At 42.2% G+C, this 18,706-nt stretch overlaps 1 long non-coding RNA gene across 2 annotated transcripts in view; it reads right to left on the minus strand.

Moving 5' to 3' along the window:
- LOC308583876 overlaps nt 1-18,706 on the minus strand; it is a 149,875-nt gene that overhangs the window by 89,018 nt on the left and 42,151 nt on the right. For both annotated transcript variants that reach the window (XR_014006470.1, XR_014006471.1), the window contains exons 2-3: nt 18,123-18,240; nt 10,314-10,435 (exon numbers count right to left, since the gene is read on the minus strand). This is a non-coding gene — a long non-coding RNA (uncharacterized lncRNA). The remainder of the gene's footprint in view (nt 1-10,313; nt 10,436-18,122; nt 18,241-18,706) is intronic.

Genomic DNA, 18,706 nt, shown 5'->3' on the forward strand with positions numbered 1-18,706 from the left:
CAGCCACAATAATCTCAACTGAGCACAAGAACATGGAACATGGCCTGATTTGATTACCAAAGTTGATATGGGGCTTATATAAGGGAGAGTGATATGGTAGCCAAGTCATAAAGGGCTTTTCTGGTAGGGGCAAGTCATAATCCAATACCAAAGGAGCAGGTTTTCATCTCAAGACTCTCAGTCCCTCAAGAGGAACCTTCCAAGGCCCAGAGGGAAAGGTGGGTGGGGCAACAGGTAAGAACCTTTTATTTGCATAAGGCTACATTTCAGCCACACACACAAAAAAAGTCAGAATTTCCTCCACCACCCCACACCTCTGCCTCCTCGATCTAGGCAACTCAAAGGCATTGTGCGAGTTTCCTACTCTTACAGCTGTAATGAACTATGTATTTAAATATGTGGGTTTGTTTCAAATTTTGCTGCAAGCCACTTTGTGGAGGTTTTCCTCAAAAAACAGGGCAGAAATCCATTAAATAAATAAATAACCACAGATCATGGACACGTTTCAGCAAGGCAAAAGCACTCAATGAAGTACATGGCAGGCCCAGTGAGGTCTGTGGCCGAGGCAGCATCTGAGGACCAGAGAGTGAGGCCTGGAGAGCTTCATTCTGGCCCCCAACCTGAGGTTCTTCACCACTGTGGAACAAGTTCAGGAGCACTTAAGCCCGCTGAAATCAATAGGCTTAAGCATACCTCTGTTCACTTGTGTACTTTAATGCTCCCTGACGGCAACCTGAGAAGTACAGAAAGAGCAGAAATACAAGCTTCCAGCAGAAAGAACATGGTGTGCTTGTTGTTTCTTATGGAACGCATCTCAGCAAATATTTTTTCACTGCAACCAGCCTTCTAACTAAACTGCCTACATGCTTCTGTATTTGACTAAGCACTTCCTTATTCCACAAAATAAACACTCATTTAATGGAAGTGTGTACTGGAGCATTCCAAGACTTAATGTGGCTTGTGAGTTCAAGCATGCCTTTTGTAGCCTTTTTGCCTGCCGCAAAACTTGTACTTCCAACAACAGAAAAGATCATTTGGGGAAATCACTATAATTCCTTTACTTCTTTCTTGTGTCATGCCTTCAAGTTTCATTTTTACCAACTTGCCTGGGCAAGATTCTGATGTAAGAAAACAACATATGTGTTATGAGTTTTGGGGAGATTGGCTGAATGCCAGGGCCCCCATTCTAACTCTTGGAATAGCCAGGCTAGCTTCCTTGTGAGGCAAGCTCTGTGCGAGATGGCGTGGGTGGCGCCCTTCCCTCTGCTCCACACTGCATGCAGTATCAAACAATATCAAGCAATATCAAAAAGGCAATGCATAATTGAAACAGAATGGCTCATTGAACCCTTTAACCCTTCTGAAAGGCCTGGGAAAATTAAACCTTCCCATCTTTCCTTGGAAACAAAAAATGACATTAAATTTATTAAGAGATGCTATTTAAGAGGTCTCTGGAAAGCTATTCATGACTATTCCCCCAGCCAAAATCAACAGGAAGCAAATAAATATAAAACATGTAATCAAAGGAGGCAAGGGGTAAAGCCTCATCTGCACTTTACCTGTCCACACTGGGCACTGCATTTAATTAGGAGGGAATTGCCATGAATCAGTTCTAAGAAAACATAGAGTGGCATCCAGCTAAATAAATGTACAAGCGGCATGACGTGTGCTTGTGCAACAGGAATTTTCCTCCCTCTCCTCCACCCGCGTGCACTGCTCACCGTCCCCACATCTGCTTTGGGAGTTGGGAGAAGCCCTAGCACAGAATTGCACCAGTGGAAATCACCCTGCATGCCCAAATTTACTTATTGTTATTTGGGATTGGCAAGTCCTCACCCAGAGATGGTACCTAAATCCTGACATTGTCTCAGGCACTCAATAAGATTGCAATGCTTATACCAAATGGTCTGTCCTTCTATCTACCACCTTGCCTGCTCATCCGTGCCTTCCCCCAAGTCTTCTATAGCTGGCAAAGGTAGATGAAGGAGGGAGGATCATGTTATATTAAAGTTAAGAACAACCTGGATAGCTCGGTTGGTTAATATATTAACTAAAATTAAAGCTAACTCTTAAGTCATTAATGTTCAAACCTGAAGTCGTACCTTTGCTTTAATAAATGGAATTTACTGTATAATAAAAACTGAGCCCATATAGTTGCAAAAATATATTTGTTCTTTTTTCTTGTAAGTTTCATAGAAAACCAATGTTCAGCATGCATAACCATTCTACAAATGGCTCCATTGATTTCATTTTGATTTCCATGAATCCCTGCAGAAATGCTCTCTGAATAATTTGAACTCGGTTTCATGTCAGACTTTTAAATTATGCTGGCAACATCCAACAGACTGCACAACATGAACCAGCTTACATCACTCTGGTGCTTGAAGGATGATTGCACTGTGTATATCTTTGCAATCGCTCGGTACAAGACAAAATGTTCTAAACACCAAGCATATTCTTCCGCAGGATTATCTTTATCCCCAGCTCATTTTCTTCCTCCTCCTACGACCCTTGCAGCCCAAGACATCAATTCTGAAGCTCTGCATTATGCATACACAGAAGTAACATTTCATGGGGAACATCTAAAATTACAGCTTTCCAAATGGCCAATGGGATGTTGCATTCCTCAAGGATGCGGTACTCATTCAGAAGCATGAGAAACTGAGGTCTCTTCCAATAAGACACCACCAAAGGGAGGTCAGTACTTAAGCAGAGGTTCAGCCTTATCCAACTCCAGTCCATGAACCGCTGGTGGTCCACATGCTCCATTCTGGTGGTCCACAGAAAGGTTGAAGAGCAGTGAAGAATATCTATACTCTGCATCTTGATTCCCCCCCTCTAACGATGGGGATCAAGGCCATTTGATTATTGAACAGGCTAATAAGGCCCAGGTTAGGGCCCATAATTTTCATAATACAGCAGATAAAGGGGCTCTTCTCAGTGGCCTGGCCTGGGGACCGCTTTTCATTGTCAATAGTTTTAACAATGATGATGGTACCAAATGATTTCATTTTATTTGAATGCAAGTTATATATGCTCAGCTCTGTAGAACAACAACAACAAAAACCAATTTTTAAAGTGGTCTGCTGAGATTCCCAGCCATTTCCAAGCAATTTGCATTTTTTAAAAAGGAAGTTTCAGAAATTCTGGAATAAGTCACTCAAGACTGAACACAGGGATGCCGAGGGCTGCAGTTAGAAATGTGGTATGCAGGGAATTGATTGGCCAGGTGCCTCTTTCTCTGCGGCTGATGTGCTAGATTTTTATGGACAGGAAATTTCTTTTCCCTGGGTAGGCACAATCCATTGTAGCACCTTAGTCACCTCCTTCTTGTGCATTTGTGCACCAGTCAATAGTTATTCCAAACATATAATATGTTGAAGTGAAGAAAACAAACAACCTTTTCCCAAACATTCTGTAAATTTATACCCATCAGAAGTTTGAAGAAAAACAGGCATTTTTGCCAATCTTATTTGGTGCAATCTTCACCCCTGCAGTCCCCACAACCCAGGATGCACTGAATTTTCTGCAGAAAATGATATATTGTAATGAGTCTCATTTTGCAGGCTACATAGATTATGAAAACTGTGATCATGCAAGCTACTCCTCTATAAGACTTTTCACCCTACATTTTACTGTGTGTAATGATGTCTCATTGTGATACTGCTTGAGGTTTGTTTGTTTTTTTAATGCATTCTGGAACAAATCAGTTCGGAGTGTTTTCTGTTTCTCCGTGCACCACAGAATGCACCACTGATCAGCCCATTATGGAAGTAATGTTGCATTTTTATATCAATTAGAAGAAATAAGAAGAAATGAAAACGTGATTGATTCTTTATTATGGGGAAGAAAACAATTTGCGTTGAAAGCTGCTCGGGGTGTAAGAAGGCATTTTTCATACACAAAGGCTACAAAGATTGATCCTTTGAAGCAGGTTAAGACATGGCTGCTTTTCAAGATGAAGCTCTGAATCAAAAAGGCACAAATCTCTCCACTCAGATGTCCATTCAGGGAATAGTAGCGAAAATGGTGTGATACTTGTGGAATATACAGGAATTGTCCTCTACTGACTAGGATTATGCTTTGGATTGTTTTGACAACCCAGTTGAGCCTCTGCTACATTCCTTGTTTTCTCCCTTATCCACCTAAAATGCAGAAGAACCTCATGTTACGTACCATCCTCCTTATGAATGCTGCGGGTTACACGCTCCACTAACCCGGAAGTAGATGCGCCTTGTTGTGACCTTTGCCATGGGATGCGAGCAGAAGTCACACTCTAGCGGCGTGGCGGCAGCAGGAGGCACCATTAGAGAAAGTGTGCCTCATGTTACGAGCAGTTTCCTGTTACGGACGGACCTCCGGAATGGATTAAATACGTTACACAAGGTACCACTAGGTATATCTTAAGTTTTGTATGACAACAATTACATTATTAAAATTATTACATTAAGTTACAAGGCTGTGTGAAAAGAGTTAACAGCTACACACTGGGAAAGGTAAAAAGTAAAAAGGTAAAGGACCCCTGGACAGTTACGTTCAAGTCAAAGGTGACTCTGGGGTTGCGGCGCTCATCTCGCTTTCAGGCCAAGGGAGCTGGCGTTTGTCCACAGACAGCTTTCCGGGTCATGTGGCCAGCATGACTAAACCACTTCTGGCACACTGTGATGGAAACCAGAGCACACAGAAATGGCGTTTACCTTCCCGCCACAGCGGTACCTATTTATCTACTTGCACTGGTGTGCTTTCGAACTGCTAGGTTGGCAAGAGCTGAGACAGAGCAACGGGAGCTCACTCCATTGTGGGAATTCGAACCGCTGACCTGATCAGCAAGCCCAAGATGCTCAGTGGTTTAGACCACAGTGCCACCTGCATCCCTTACACTGGGAAAGGAAACAGTTACAGAAGGATGGTCTCATCAGATGAAAACCATAACTATTAATGTGAAAACTATGAAGGGTCTCCCTCAACACTGATATTGCCTACAAGGGATACAGACTTTTTATTGCATGATTCATATTATAACTATCAATATAAGATTTTCTAAAGATGTGTTAAGCAAAAGAAATAAAGAATGGAAAACTCAAAGTAGCCACTGGTTATGATAGCTGAAGGAAGCGTCCATGTTTAGAGACAGTGTATATCTAAGAACTCAGTGCTGGGAACCAACAAAGAGGACCATTACAACCTGCTCAGGATATCTACCTAATGGTTATTGGGGGTAGCTGGTATAGGTGGACCTAGCACAATCCTTAAATCCTCAATTTAAATGAAGAATCTGTAGTTCACAATAAAATGCAAAGCAGAAGCTTCCCCAAATCACAGAATATTTATTTCCACAAATATAAATATTATGTTTCTTCTGGGTACAGGAAAAAAGACACTGACCAGCACAGAGAAGTTGGAGCAACACACCTACCAGCAATGGATTTAGTATTTATTATTCTAAAGGAAGGAAGGAAGGAAGGAAGGAAGGAAGGAAGGAAGGAAGGAAGATAGATACCTTTCTTTGGTAAAGGTTTAGGATTTGATGGTAGAAAGAGAATGAAGAAAGTGTTTGTGAGTAAAGATTGATGCATCTGTCCATTTCAGTTTCCTCTCAGATTCTCATTGTCCCAGTCTTAGGTTCAAGTTTGCCACATTTCTATGTTAGTTTGTGATTTTTAATAATAATAATAATAATAATAATAATAATAATAATACGCACAGAAATTCACCATTTTAGTAAGCATTATCCTAACACTCACATTTTATGCAGTCTTGCCCAATATACACATTCCCCAATATAATGCATTTTTATATGTTATTTTCACTAATAACAGTATTTCTAAGCACACTTTCTCCTAATATACACATTATGGTGTCAATTTTTGGGTTGGATAACTGCATCTCATAAGAACCTAAGAAGAGCCTCTGCTGGATCAGACCAAGGACCCATCTAGTCCAGCATCCTGTTCTCACACTGGCCAACCAAATGCCTGTGGGAAGCTCAAAAGCGGGACCTGTGTGCAAATTACACTCTGCCCAGCTCCAATTCTTAGCAACTAGTATTCAGAGAAGTGCAAATTTCAAAAAGCGCCTGTGTTTTTATTCCTATTTTGTTTCATGAAATTCAGTAAATGTGAACTGAACTGAATTACTTCACCTTCTCTACTTGTGATGGCAAATGAAAAGTTTGGGTATCTGGTCTTAGTTATCCCCTTTGTTACCAATTTTTATCAATACCAACTCACATGATACATGTGCACAAGAAGTATTTATCTTCTGGAAAAGTCAAGCATTCTGTTTTTACGGAAGACTTCAATTTCTTATCTTCTGCAATATACAAAAGGTTCTGTCTTGGGGGGGGCGGTTAGTCTAGATCTCTCCAGGAAAATAAAAGGTTAGCTTATAAATAACCTATATTAGTTTGCTGCTATGTAATTCAAATATCATAATGTAACCTAAGCGCTTTGCACCAAAAATGGGCACAGGGGAATGTTCTATAATAACTGGTCTGTGCCAACTAAGACCTTCAGAAACACTCAGCATTCAAAAGTGTCTTTTCCATAACTAAACAAATTTAGAATTATCTCCAAGTGTAATCAAAATAGACGTGAGGCTGTATGAAAATTTCAAACTAGATCCAGCCTTTAAAGAATGAAGCCAGTTCACAAACAGATTGAGATTAAGTGAAAAGTATGCCACAGTCTACGACTTGATCAGTAAACGCTGTCAGTAATGATTTCAGGGTGAAAGCATTGCTGGGATTGACAGCAGACATCAGGATTGAGGATGGGGGGAGAGGGGAGAGAGACATTACACTTCTTGAATGACAACACTGAAGTACAGTACAGAAATCCACTGCAAAAGACAAAGCGGGCAAAGTGTGCGAAAGATGACAAAGCGCTATGGGTGGAAACCAGTTCCTAAGTGCTTTTCCACCTCAGAGCTGCACAGTGTCCAACCAACCATGGCAGACTCCTCTGTGTAGATTCATCACCTGCTGCCAGAGAATAGGGTTCACCCATTCTGCAGCGCATACGTAGAAAGGCCACAGAATTGTCATGGTGGGGCTGCATGCAGACTATGCGACAACACAAAAATGCAATCAGACAAAAGAGCCAGCTGCATCTGATTTAGGCCTCCACACAGATGACCTCAGCTATATGCCCTAATTTTGTGCATAACAAGGCAGCACAGGAATGCACTGTTACACTCACATCCACATCTGTACATACGAGAAAAGTACTTTACAAACTCCAGATGTTTCATGACATTCCACCAGTTGAAAAGCACTGCTCTACAGTGTCGGCTTGAATTTCTACCCATGATCATTCCTAAGATTTCAATATGTGCCCTTGGGCCTTCAAAACATATATATGCAGCAATGTTCATCTGAATATGGCATACTTGAAGTTTTAGGGCACTATCAAACTAAGTTGCTCCATCAACACAAGAGTTTCCATTTGTGCAAAGAAACTCCCACCCCCCTTCTCACCCCATGTGTACCCTGTTCCCTCTCCACATCTGCTCTGGTGTGTTGCATGGAAACCCAGAACAGATTTAGGGGGCACACATGGGGAAAGTCCATAGCACAAGTGTAAATCCTTGCATTAGCTGGATACTGCCCTTAATATGCACTTTTTTTCAACTTTTAATTACAGTATATATTCTATGTTGCAACTCTAGACCACTGGTCTTAGGAAAAAGCAGCTTGCTCACTGTTTCCTGTCATTAGGTCAGATGACCCTGTGATTGACATGGAATAGCAGCGACCCAGCAGAGAGATTCTGTCTGCTTTCCACTCTGCTGAGCTGTTAGGAGATTAAAACTCTACCCTGGGAGTAGGGGAAAATAGAATTCATTTTACTCACAACGTATTGAGAAAATGTGAAGCCCTACTTGGCCACACGATGAAATGTAAACAAGGAGTTTAGATTGTGTGTGTGTGTTTAAAATACGCTCATCTTGCAAACAATTTTCTTATGTATTGTAAACTTGAGTGTTGTAGAATGTGAAATGTTCAAGCTAGCAGCTGAGATAAGGTTTTGGGGTGAATTTTTATCTGAATTCATGTGTAGGGAAAGGGAAGACAGCAGACTCTAGAAAGAACCAATGCACAGTGCATATCTTGTATTTGCTAACTGAGGTTGAACCTATACTCTGCCCTCCAAATTTCTGAGCCTAAAAAAGCTCTGCATTGATGCTTTTTCTTCATAACCATGAGGACTAGAATCATGTCTTTTAAAACTGACATTAACATTCTCAGAATCCTGCAACAGGCTATTCCAGGACTACCCTATCTGGAGAATCCCCAAGAATCCTCAAACCAGAAGTGGACAGGCGTCAGGTAAGCATCACAAAGTCATTTGGAGGGGGGAAATCTCAGTTGCAGTAGGCACACTTACTAGGCAATCTAATTAATAGGCAATGCTTGATTTTGTGAGAAATCTTTGATTGCTCAGATCTTTTTTCTTTTTTTGGACAAGGGCAACCACCCTGTGATGATATAGCAGGTTCACCGTAGCATAGCCAACCTTATCATTCTGCACAGAACTCTGCTTGGAATACAAACACGTTTCATCCATCTTTAGGACTACAATGGCTGCCATTAAGAGCAGGAATGGGAAGCTGTATTAAAAAAAGGAGAGAATCATGCTGATTTGCCCATAAAATGCTCAGCAGGTTCACCAGTACAGACTGATGTAGCAGGAACCATGAAGTCCCAGTGGAACTGATTAAATTGGATGTTTGCAGTGTGCCTCGGTGCTCAATAGCTTGCCGTGGCAGTTTTATTTCACCTCTCCAGGATGTTGTACAAATATAGGAAGCCATTTTCAGACTCCTGCATGACCAAAGAATATATATATTATTCTCATAACAGACTCCCCACCACCTGGTAGCAGGTGCGTTAAAGCATAGTTTATCAGGTATATCAGCTGCCTGACAGATTAATAGGCTTTTAGCATCAGAGGAGGCAGGTCCCGCCAGTGTCAATGAACTCAGGTTTCCATTAGCAACTATAGTAGTGAGTGCTGCATCAAATGATAGCTCTGAGGCTGCCAAATGCTTTGTGTTCCTCTCCACCACCATCACCCTGATCCAGTGCTTCAGCAATGAGAAGGACAGATGGTCTCTAGATCCTTTTATACAAAATGAGAGAAAAAACAACAACAAAACCCAGCCCCCAAACAAAACCTAGGAAACTGCTGGATGCTAATATGAACACAGTTTAGATGCCCAGACTGCAACAGCATTAATAGGGAGACAGAAGATTCCTCCAGAGAAGGTTTCACTGCAGCTGCCTTTATGGTTGTGGAAACACCCTCCTGAGAGACCCTGAGGTTAGGGAAATGACAAAAGTAAAGACAAGGATAAGGTAATATTTACCTGTCCCAAGGAAGGGTGGACAAAGAGAAAAAGTCTCTCGAGTATCATCATGAACTGCTGAATCCAGGATTTCTCTCACAGCAAATGAGAAGCAGGTGGCTGGTCCACTCAAATGCATGGACACTGATAAGAGGGTACTCTCTCATCAAGAGATCATTAGGCTCAGGTGCAGATGGGGTGGCTGTGAAGCCAAGCCTGCTCACCACCCTGGGTTTGAAAAACCATCACAATCAAGTTTCAAAAATAGAATATGCTTAATTTGGGTTAACATTAGCTGGTGCTTCTCATGAGGGTCCTGATTGATCTGGGAGGAAAACCGCAAGCTATCTTCACTTTCTGGAAAGAGTTGAAGAGATTTTTATTCTGACAAGCTTTTCCAGCTGGATAATTTGGTCTTTACCATGAGTATCTGCTTGCATTAGACAATGGTAGAGGTTTGGGGGACTTATTAGGCTTGCACTTACATGGCCAATTATGCAAATAGATCGTTTCAGGGAAATTTGCCAATGCAGCAGCTACTGCCTGTGGAAAGGTTATTTGGCAGGAGCCACCAGGGTTTCTCCTGATGGGAGCATACTTAGTTTGAACTGGTTCCTCTGGTTCCCTACAATAGTACTACAGCCATTGCTCAGAGCAAAGCCAAAATAAGCACACTCCCAAAAGAGATACGAGAGCCTTCTTAATCACGCAGAAGCTGCACCAATAGTGTTGGTAGACACATCTGGGGAAGTTCGTAGCAGCACCCCCTCTATCCACCCTGGTCTCAGTGATACAGTGTAAACTGAAAAATGTGGGGGGTGACCTTCAGTGGCTCTGATGAGGGCCAGTGGATGTGCTGCTTGAAGAAGTGCTTAAGCTGTCCCCACCAACCTATCCATATATAAACCCAAATGTCACAAAAACTAAGTCTCCAACAGAAAGCTACCCTTGGCAATACTGCTTACCTTAATCATTAGTGTGGCGCTGTAGAATGGTCTGCCATGGCAGCTGCAACTTCAGATCATTCAGCTTTTAGGAGATATATTACCCCTCTCCTCCGGCTGGAAAATTGAATCTGGCTCACCTGCTGGATTGATCAATGGTAGGCAGGCTCAAGGGTGGGCTCATTCCAGGGAGAAGAGCTGGTCCACTTCCCAGGGATAAAGCAGGGCTGCCTCTCACCCTTTTTTCAGTTCTCCCACCCTCCCTCCCTATAGTTTTCCCACCAGGTCTATTGGCGGACCTTGGGGGTTTTGCTGAACTCATAGCAATTGCCACAACTTTGGTAGGTAAGGCATTGGGTGAAACTTTATTCATGGTTGGAAGGAAGGCTGTAAGGCTCTGCCTCCACCTCCAAGGGAATAGGGGATCCTAGAGGAGGTGCTTCTGTCCAGACACCCAGGCAGTGGACTAGGGCCATAGTACTCCTCATGACAGTGATCCTGGAGAGGTCACACCTATTTGATGTATATCACAGGATCTTCTTGACACTGGCTTGACCCTTTGGTGGATCATCCAGCAGAGAAGTTGGTTGATATTGATTATAACCCAATGCCCATGCAAAACTCCTTACATCTGTAACCAATAAAGCTGTGGCCTAATCTGAACCATACAATGTTGTCACAAGCAGTCTTTTGGGAAGCGGTGCCTTGAGAGGTGATGGGCTCATGGTACCTGGGCACACAAATGCTGCTCTTGCTCACCATGCAATTGGGGAATATGAAACAATACCTCTACAACTACTATAGTGGTACCTCGCAAGACGAATGCCTCGCAAGACAAAAAACTCGCTAGACGAAAGGTTTTTCCGTTTTCGATTTGCCTCGCAAGACGAAATTTCCCTATGGGCTTGCTTCGCAAGACGAAAACGTCTCGCGGCTTTGTTTCCTTTGTCTAAAAACAAAGACATGTTTTGTTTATAAAATTAATTTATTTTCCCTTCAATTTTTGAACTGCTCTTTACAGTATGTGTGACTTTAAAGAGCAGTTAATAAACTGTTGTTGTACCAAATTTGGCTTTGTTTGGACTTTTTTTGACCATAGGAACGCATTAATTGATTTTCAATGCATTCCTATGGGATTTCGTGATTCGCAAGACGAAAAATTCGCTAGACGACAAAACTTGCGGAACGAATTAATTTCGTCTTGCGGGGCATCACTGTAATTTGGGTACTCCCCCCCCCCGCTTCCCCAAAAGGACTAATAGCAGCTTCAACAACCAACTTTCATTGAGGAAGCAATGTGAGATAAGACTAAGCACCCCTTACTGTAGACCCACTCCAACATAATCTTAGAAAGACAGAAATTATGAAATCTGACCATGGACCTCCTGTGTGACATACAGTACGGTGCTAGCAAATGCACTGTGGCACAAGCTGTCATCATGGCCAGGAGATTGTTTCTTCTGATGTGTACTTGATGACACATCCATGTGATGAAGGAAGATCTTACCTATGAACGCTCATGCCACAATAAATGTGTTAGCCTTAATAATAATTTATCATTTATACCCCACCCATCTTGCGGCACTTTTGTTTGTTGCTTTTAGCCATACCATAGAAGATGTTCAGTTAACCCAAGCAGAGAGACAAAAGGGCTGCCTTTAAAAGCTGGGCTAACTAAGCCAGAGAAAACAGCTGCTCCCTCTAATCACTGCAAACAGCTATCAAGACTTGCTGCTTTCTGAAGAGCAGCCAATAATTGGTCATTTTAGCAAAAGCCAGGACACAAGTCCAATCACGCATCACCTTCTATCACTGGCACACTAACTCAGCCTCAGTGCCAGAGAAGGAGGTAGAAGGGTCTCCTTCAAGGGACATTAACATTAACTGTACACACAACAAGCTCATGTGTATGAGTGAAAAGGCCATTGAGCAAAGACGTTGCGTTGTAAGAAAATATCATGCTCAAAGTGTAAGGTCTAAAAACAGAAAATGACTTAGAGGACTCGAGTTCTAGTGTATCTCATATGGCAAAGCAGATCTCTCATTTGTAAATGTAATAAAATAAAGTAAAAAAAAAAAAATTCCTTCTAATAGGCCTCTGTATACAATAGAGACTACAGTTAAGGAGGGGAGAGAAGGACCCGTGCTCAATAGTACAAATGTGCTTCACTTTGATTGGATACTGCTCTTAAATGTCAACAGCATAATGTATATAATGAAACTACCCATTCTTTCTGTTCTGCTTTGCCAACATCCATTTGAAAAGGAGGAAGAATATTTACAGTAAACAGTCCTAAAGTTATAACAATTTGCGGTGCCTTAAAGGCTAATTGTTCATTGTGGCATAAGCTTATATAGACCAGAGCCAGCTCTGTCAGATACACAAGTTGCTATCTTGAGTTTGTATATCTATACATCCATGTGTGTAGAGAGAGAGAAAAGCTGGACCCATTAGCCACACACAATATCCAAGAGAAACAGTCCATGATAATCCCATGTGAATTCTAAAAGACCAATGGCCAGTACAGCTTCTTCTGATGTCACCTTTAACAGTGTGGAAGATGCTACAGCATGACTCCATCCAGTGCTATTTGAGAAGATGGGAAGTCTGAAGCCACATGATAAGGCAGGAGACCACACTATTGTACCCTTTTGCACTAGCTCTGCCCTTGGCATGGGAAGAAACCAGAGATGTGGCTTAGACAAGGGTCAGCAAACTTTGTCAGCAGGGGGCTGGTCCACTGTCCCTCAGACCTTGTGGGGGGCCGGACTATTTGGGGGGGGGATGAACGAATTCCTATGCCCCACAAATAACCCAGAGATGCATTTTAAATTAAAGGACATGTTCTACTCATGTAAAAACACACTGATTCCCGGACCATCCGCGGGATGGGTTTAGAAGGCAATTGGGCCAGATTTAGGATTGAAGTTGTTGAGCCATTTTTATGGGGGCCAGATTAAATCGACCAACAGGCGGCCAGATTAGGCCCCCAAAACGGACTTTGGACATGGATTAGATCATCTGATGTTGCTGAACAAGATCAGGAAGAGACTAAGATGCCTCTAAAGGTATTGTTAAGAGGTGATTGAGAACAGATCAGGGCATTTCTTTTAATCATTTCACAATCACTACTTCCAATAGGGTGTGTCCCCAACTTTTCAGTTAGCATATTTGAAAGATCTTTGAATCTGAAATTAAAGCTATGCTTTCATTTTCAGGTTGATTAAATAGGAATTGTCTTACGAGTATGAAAATGCATTAGAATATTGCTCTTCCATCTAGAAATACTCTTTGTAGAAGAGCAGAAAAAGTAAACACTCATTATGCAGGGATGTGCGAAAAGAACAAGGAGGAGGATTGGCTTATCCTAAGGGTTAATTAGTAGACATCAATTAATATTATGAATCTGCCTTTAGAACTGTTATGCTACCTGAAAATCTAATTATCTTGGAGGTAACACTACACTTTATTTGAATATGTAACAGATGGTATAAGCATATAAATAGGCAAAGTACTTTTATGGCCATTTAATGTTTGTCCAGCCATGAATGCTGTTAGCTAATGTGGAACTGCAGAGGACTGCATGTTCTGATGCCTGTCAATCTTCTTTTCTCATTTTACTATAATGAAAGTGACTCATGCGCTCATTTTCATAGCAGCATGCCATATTGCTCCTCCAATCCTAAAACAACCCGAAAGTAACATACACACACGTTACCAAATTGTTTAGCAGATTTAGTATTTCAGTGCTTCACCAAAGGCTAAAAACGTTGAGAGCTGAAATGGCAAGACACTGGCATCACCATTTTTAATACTGTAGACACGTATTTCTTTCATGTCCATTCTAGACATTCTAGAGTCTGCAGGTTTTAGAATCACTATACCAGGGGTAGTCAACCTTTTTATACCTACCGCCCACTAATGCATCTTTCTTGCCGCCCACCAGTGCTCGATGGAAGGAGGATTCAGCTTGTGCCATAGAACCCCCTACCACCCACCTAGAACCCTGAAACACCCACTAGTGGGAAATAAGGACCAGGTTGACAACTCTGCACTATACAACCTTGAAACAGAATAAAACAAAATTTAAAAAATTAAAAAATCCTTCCAGTAGCACCTTAGAGACCAACTCAGTTAGTTATTGGTATGAGCTTTCATGTGCATGCACACTTCTTCAGATATGCACATGAAAGCTCATATCAATAACTAACTTAGTTGGTCTCTAAGGTGCTACTGGAAGGAATTTTTTAATATATATTTTTATTTATTTTATTTTGTTTCGACTATGGCAGACCAACACGGCTACCTACCTGTAACTATATACAAACCTTGTTGCTCCAAAATGATAGTGGGATGATTGTGCATACCACAGGTAGCAATGCCACCTTCAATTCTCTGATATAACACAGCATAAAACTGTGGGCAAAAAAACCTGCTTACCCCATTTAGGGTGGGCAACAGTTGCAGCCTGGCACAGTTCCTCAGGAATGGAGGTGGCCCCCTCCTCCTTCCCAACTGGCTGCAGGGGGTGACTGGATCACCTGCCAGATTCTAATTCAAAGTGTCCCCACCAAAGCCCCCCCCCCCCCGCGCTGGGCTGTAGTCTATTCTGGGGGGGGGGGGAGTGTGAGTTGGTTTACCTTCATGGTGGGCCTCTCTCTATTGCTTATCTCCTTTCACCTTCTGTTGCAGCTACCAGGTTGAGATTCCTCATAGGGTTTGCGCTTCTTGGCCTCTGGTGTTGTTTGTTTAAAAAGTCCCCTTTGTGCTTATTCTTTTGTAACTATTGCCCCTAATCAAGTACTTTGCGCCCGCTTGCTACTTGTGAATCTACAGTTTCACAGGTCTATGAGCCAAAATGAATAGACTTTTACTATGCAACTTGAAGTTTGAGACACCTGTTGGAACTTGTGGTTGCTACGATGAGGTATTCATACAGGCATCAGCATCCTCCAGCTTGCCTGTTTGGGTTCCTCTGCGAGGGTGACACTGGCCATAGTAGTATGTTTGGGTGTCCCACAGTGTACAAGAGCAAGGGCCAATCACTGATCCTAGGATGGCAGATAGGATACTGAACAGAGGTTCAATCCTAACCCCACTTAACTGGGAGTATACCCCACTGAATTCAATAGGACTTGCTTCTGAGTAGACATGGTTAGGATTGCACTGTAAGCTGGCCACTCCTCTGTCACATGGTCATTCTCCCCCCCCCCCTCCATGCTTTTGTCTTTGCCCCAGCATAGTACAGCTTTTGGTTCAGTGTGGGAGCACAAGGGTAAAATTCAGTGTGATTCTCCTCACACGGTGCTTATCAAAGACTGCATTATTTGAAAAACAACAGCCCTAATATTGAGATGAGAGAAATACTTCAGAAATGATTTCTAAAAGCTTCATGACAAATTCCCTGTTAGAAAGAAATGCTTTAATAACTATCCAGCTATTCTATTTCTAATTTCCATATTTTTACCTGTAAAGGAAGCATTCCCCGCTTCTATCGGCCTAGAAGACATTTCAGAAAAACTCATTTCCTCCCTGCAAATGCATAATTTGTCCTTCTTTCCTAGAAAGCAGGCCATTCTGTGTAGCACACACCTCTCCTTCTTTTGACAAATTACTACCGTTATTTAGAAAAATCAAATATTGTTTTCCCAAGGAAAAAACTTTAAGACCTGCCAAAAAATTGGTTCTGTGGAATATGTCATTTCCTACTCAGGCTCCTGTCACTGAAAGAACTAACTTTCTGATATCTCATATACTCAACCATTTTTATGATAGCAGTTGCAACTAATGGTATGCCTGCAGTTTTGTTCTCTTGTTGATAGCATCAAGCATCTCAGCAGTTATTAGCAATATTTGTAACTACTGTGATACATGGGTAATGGGCAGGGCGGCGAAATCATGAGGCTGTAATAAGTATTCCATATTTTTTTACTTAGGTGTGTTGTAAGCAGCAAACTAGCCAGTGAGTTCTAAAATGAGCACTGAAAAGATTAGTGCTCCTTTTGGATCTAAAGTAAGACAGGGAAATTGAAGAAAAGCTAATGTTTCATGTGTGGTTGTTTTTTGCATCCTTGTTCATGGGGAAATTATTTTACTAATATATAGCAGTAGCTTCAATCAACTGCCAAAATGCAACTAGCATATCTCTACCTTTGCATACAGTCTAACTACTGTTGTTTATGCTCTGGTAACCTCAACTGCAATGTGTTATACATAGGGCTGCCTCTGAAGATGGTTTGGAAACTTCAGCTAGTGCAGAATTTAGTGGCCAGGTTGCTCACCGGAACCAGACAGTTTGAACATATTACACCAATCCTGGTCCAACTGCACTGGCTGCCAATTAGTTTCTGGGCCCGATTAAAAGTACTGGTTTTGACCTATAAAGCCACAAATGGCTCAGAACCACAATACCTCAAGGACCACCTCTTTCCACATGAAACTACCCAAACCCTGAGATCATCTTCTGAGGCCCTTCTTTGTACACTTCCTCCTCGAGAAGTCCAGAGGGTGGCAACATGAGAACAGGCCTTCTCTGCAGTGGCTCCCCGTCTGTGGAATGCTCTCCCCAGGGAAGTTTGCCTGGCGCCTTCATTATACACCTTAAGGTGCCAGGCAAAAACGTTCCTTTTTAACCAGGCCTTTGGTTGATTTGATTGACATCCTATGCCCTTTTAAAATGGGGGGGGGGCGATTGGGTTGTTGTTTTTATTTTGATTATGTATTTTGTGGTTTTATATTCTGATTTTATTCTGTGAACCGCCCAGTGACCTGTGGGTTTAGGGTGGTATATAAATTCAATAAATATTAAAATAATACAGTCTTTACATATCCATTCAGGTTTTCGTTAATTATTGAATTTCAAGTTCCAACAGAGCCTAAATTGAACTAGTCTTTAAATTATCATTTCCTCTTAAGCAGGGTGGCTTAAGCCTAATTAAAATTCATATCCTTCCCCATTTGGGAGAAATGACCTGAATTTGAAAGAATATCAGTTTTTAAATATGAGGGTGCCCCCCAATGGAAAAATAATTGACAGAGTGCCACAGTTGTGCCACTACCTGCATATGCAACCTTGGCTAACAGTCCCAAGCTCAATACTGTACGAACAACAAAATCAAAGTGACTCAATTTCTGTTTCTTACAGCAATAGTATTATTTGGGATTTGCCTCAATGCATTCAAGAGACTTTACAAAATCACAGCAACAATAAGGTTTTCAAGTCTGCATAAAATAGGTCTCTGCGGAAAACCAGCTGCTGTAATTCTGCTCAGGCAAATGCAATGTAAGTTTACAAGCTCCACTTTTTCATAGCATTTCTTAAAAGTGACAGTGTCTATCAGGCTTACATGTTTTGCTTTTCCACTGGGAATGAATAAAATCCTTTCACCTGCCATGTGACATGCTGCCATACTGCAGGGGCGGGCTGACTTCAGACAGGTCCACCCCTGAGTATTCTTTAGCTGTTAATCCACATTTCCCCCCTTCAAATGAGACTGGCGTGGTCCACATGCATATCTGAATGTTTGTTTCAGGAACAACCTCAGTCCTTATCATTCATACCAGTAGACATCCCTTTCTGCGCTTCCACCTGCCTTCCAATTTGTTGATTCTATCAGGGCTTTTATGGTGTGATACAAGGCACTTAAATGTGAGTCACCTGACATCATTATGATGGCATGTGATTGACAGATGGGCAGCCTTACCCACTCGTCAAATTTAGCCTGCAGGGCACAGGGTGAGTAAGGATATGGCCCAATGACTGCATGTAGTTTCCCACCCCTGCTGTGGATCATGCTTTAGGCTGTTTACACAATCTTATTTCCCCATACCTATGAGTGGTGTTTCTCTGTTCTGAGGTCTGCAGAGCAAACAACCTTCTGGATGGTGAGCTGCCAGCTCTCTCAAGAACTACAAGTCCTGGAGTTCTTGACCTGTTGCTCATATGCCCTGTGCAGATAGGAGGAACCAAGAGGGAGTGGCATTTTAGTGGCAGCAGGAGGAACAACAATCAATGAAATTAGGGGCATTAAGAACACAGGGACAGTTCTACTGATAGGATTTTGTCCATCTGTCCAGGTCAGTAAAGCTGGAGCCTGGATGACTGTTGTTACTTCAGCAACAAATCAGCTCATACTGGGAGCTGATATAGAAGCTTGAGGCTCCATCACCTGGCTCTTGGGTTAGGCCCTGATCTGAGAAGGCATTTCCTTGATTTCCCCCCTCCCAAGTAGCCTCACATACAATTAGCTTTGGCAATGACTCTAAAATGCTTACTTGGCTTCTTGTTTCCCTGGCTGCTGTGGCCCAGGGAGCTGATACAGGAGCCAGAAGAGAAGCAGGGATATTCAAACCTGCTGGCTCCCCGAGGTTGTTGTCAATGTGCAGGGCTCCTGCAGCCTCCTCCTCTACTTGC

This window comes from Podarcis bocagei (assembly GCF_964188305.1).
Source record: "Podarcis bocagei genome assembly, chromosome: 1".
NCBI classification, from domain to species: domain Eukaryota; kingdom Metazoa; phylum Chordata; class Lepidosauria; order Squamata; family Lacertidae; genus Podarcis; species Podarcis bocagei.